Source organism: Morone saxatilis, unplaced genomic scaffold (genome assembly GCF_004916995.1).
Source record: "Morone saxatilis isolate NCDOM2014 unplaced genomic scaffold, NCSU_SB_2.0 Contig4, whole genome shotgun sequence".
In the NCBI taxonomy this organism is placed as follows: Eukaryota; Metazoa; Chordata; class Actinopteri; family Moronidae; genus Morone; species Morone saxatilis.
The window spans coordinates 11,997,635-12,001,122 of NW_023339984.1; the positions used below are offsets into that span (position 1 = coordinate 11,997,635).

At 36.3% G+C, this 3,488-nt stretch overlaps 1 long non-coding RNA gene and 1 pseudogene across 1 annotated transcript; both read left to right on the forward strand.

The window, feature by feature from the left end:
- LOC118338340 lies at positions 1-2,344 on the forward strand. Its single transcript, XR_004797237.1, has 5 exons — positions 1-19; positions 113-241; positions 362-393; positions 524-840; positions 1,464-2,344. It is a non-coding gene; the product is annotated as an uncharacterized LOC118338340 (long non-coding RNA).
- LOC118338462 overlaps positions 1-3,488 on the forward strand; it is a 22,582-nt pseudogene that overhangs the window by 12,484 nt on the left and 6,610 nt on the right.

A 3,488-nucleotide genomic window follows, 5' to 3' on the forward strand; every position in this document is an offset into this window, starting at 1 on the left:
TCTTGAATTAAAGAGAAAGGTAACAAAATTGAATGTGATTTATGTTTCAATGGTGTTCCTTTTAAATGTTTTCCAAATATTTCCATGTACCCGACTGTGTTCTTCATCGTAGAATCAAACGTACAAACTGTATGGGATGGTGAATCACATGGGCAGTCTAACAGGTGGACATTACACAGCCACCATCCTGTCCAATGAGGACGAAACCTGGTATGAGTGTAGTGATTCTTACGTCAGGAAGGTAAGGTTACTTAATCTATTCCATTATGATGGTACACATTCAAAACATACCAACAGAAATATCAAACATTAAACAGAAGTTCATTTACATTGTTTGGTCTGTTTCTGTTGAATGGTGCAGGTTGAACAGCTGTTTGAAAAAGGAACTTACAAGTATGTTTGATCAAATCTATTTCAGAAAATTGTATTAATAATAATTTGGATATATTACATTATCTACCCAGAAGTGTTTATTGTATGCTGTCACCCTTTTTGTTGTACTATGCAAACAAAACATCACCAGATCCAGGACTGTATATCTTCTCATGTACAGAGGTAGGCTCACAAAAATACACAAAGAAATCATTTAAGATATGACTTTAATTACAAACAGATTATTGCTAAATATATAATTTTTTCTACTCTTCGTAGCCACAGAGTCTCAGGTGCCTTGTGGGACCAAATCAGAATATCTGGCAGACAATGCAATGCAAAAACAGGATGACAGTAACTTGAATGAACCGAGGACAGACGAAGTGGAATACAAAAAAAATGTTGAAGAAAGATGCAAAGAAAACGATGAAGAGGACGAAGAACAGACAGAGATGCCGGAACAAACAGGTAATATGAAGAACATGTGGGAATCAGTGAGATGCAGTAGATACATAATATTATGGATAATTGGCTCTATGTGAGTGATTTTATATAAATACATATATTATACAAATGGTTCACCAGTTCTGGGACTGTATGTCCTCTCATGTTCTCTAAAGTATCTATTTCCAAAGGCACATTACTCGGGTTTATTTGTTGACATTTAGACTTGTTTCAGGGTTTAAATCATGAAAACGAAAATACTAATAGATCAGTGCTGAATTGCTAAATTGCTTTTCTTCACTTCAAAGCCACAGAGTGTCAAATACTTCAGACCAACCAGAAGAGAGACGAGGAAGAACACAAAGGACACTGATTACACTCTAGAAATCATTGTGGTTTTGTTTGTAGATGCGAAAGGTTGCCTTCCATGGAGACTGCCATGTTGAACCGCCATGTTTCAAATACATATAGATATGAAACTTCAACTGTCTTATTTCATTCAAACAAATGTGATTTTCATTATGCATCAAAAGCAGAATATGCAAATGCATTAAGTGTTAGTTAAACTATGTTTTGTTTATGTTTTTTGACTTTCAGTTATATTAAGTTTGTCTGAAGAATTTATTTCTGGTTTACTCATCCACCAGGTGATTCTCCAGGAGCTGATGAGAGTACGTCTTGGATCAAGAAAATATGTGAAGTATTTTGTAATTGTTTTTTGCCTCTTACTATAATAGTAATTGGTTGTTATGTTTATTACAACTATAACAATAACAACTAGATAGGTAATTTGCCTTTGTCTGGATCTATGAAGAGTTAAAGTATGTCATGTTACTAAAACATTTCTATTACTATTATTAATAGTCATACAATATGTCAGACGAATACTTACTCATAAGGACTCCAATCATATTATGCGTTAGCATCCGTGCAGATTTATATCTGATGTAAGACCAAACTAAAATAGATGAAGAACATCTCAAAAACGATCACATCTTGTGCAAGATGATTGTGGCAGATAACCGTAAGCCAAGACTGTGTAACATTGTTTCTGTACCTCAGTCCATTATAATAGGTGATGTCTGCAAAGGAATAATCAAGTGAGGACCAAGGGTCCATTTTGTTCAATTAGATTAACAATTGTCTCAAATCTTACCAAACTGGTGAAGTTTTGAGATGTTATTGTTGACGGCTCAGAGGTAGAGGGGGTTGTCCACTAATCAGAAGGTCAATCCCCGGCTTCCGTCCGCTGTGAGTGGGAATGGCACATGGCAGCCACTGCCATCAGTGTGTAATGGCTGAGTGTGGCATGTAGTGTACAGCATATTGAGTGGTCGAAAGACTAGAAAGGCGCTACATAAGTACAGTCTATTTACCATATTGTGTTTTTTTTAAATTAAAAAATGTAATTACACATTTATTTATTTTTTCTCAGATAATGTTTTGGTTACACAATGTTCTCACTGTTAGCTGTTGATGTGTATGTGTGTGGTTTTATGAATAAATAATGTTCGTTCTGTTTTAATCACATTGGTCTACTGCTTGTTTTAGTTACTGTTAGCTGACATTTGGGAAAACTGACCGCCCCACTTTTTATTTACTGTTAATTGGAACTCATTTTACATACTTTTAGAAATGTTTTAAGAGTATTCGACTTAAAATCAAAAGTTAAGTTCAATTAAAAACAGTTAATATCTGTGTAAAATTATAAATTTGCAAATGTATGGTTATGTATTACATTTTTTCTTTTTATGTGTAGAAATAAAGTGTAGCACTGGTGTCTGAAAAGCTAAATGTCATTATTTATGTATCTTGCCAGCAGCAACTGCAGTGTTTTATAAAGTTTAATCTCAAATGAGGGACTTTCTGTATTTCCTCATTCGTTATTAGACTATGGGAGAGGAGGGTGATGCAGAAGATGAATAACAACTCAGTCAGAGCAACAATTCATGACAAAAAAAGTCAAAGAATAGTGAAACACCTAATGAAGTAAACAAAACAAACAAGAAAAGAGGAATTGTAAAGGTGCAGGGAAAACTGTCTATAAATAGAGATGGTTTGGCAACTGCATAGTTTTGCAGTATTCTCGTCTACGTTCCTCCCTCATGCTGCATGTAGGACAGGCTCGGACAGAGGGGCAGGCGGGGACCACCTCCACAGCGGGCAGACTGATGGGTTTACATGTCTGCAAAAGTTGCAGATCCTTGTTAATGCAACCGTCATTGACGCAGCGGTCAGATTGAGGGTCTGCACCTTTCCACTGGATATTTGGTTGGGCCTCTGGTGATGCTACATACTTCCATGCATCAATCAGGATTTACTGTTGCCCATTTCTACATTATTACATATTGTTACTGTTACTGCTTACCACAAGATGGCACCATTGTCTGTGAGTTAGATGGTATGACAAATTGTCTACTGATTCTCCACCTCCTAAAGCTTTTATGGTGATTAAAAGCTCATGCATTGGCTGGGATTTGAAACCAGGTCATCTGCTTGGGAAGCAGCTATGCTTACCACTTTACCACCAATGCCTTGAGAGCAGCTCAACATCCATGACTCCAACATGTGGTCTCACAAATGGCTCTTCGAACCCTTTGAGTACTTTGAGAAGAAAATATTCAGTAATGCTGCTAAGGATGTCTTGGATGTCAAAGAAGTAAGTATCACTC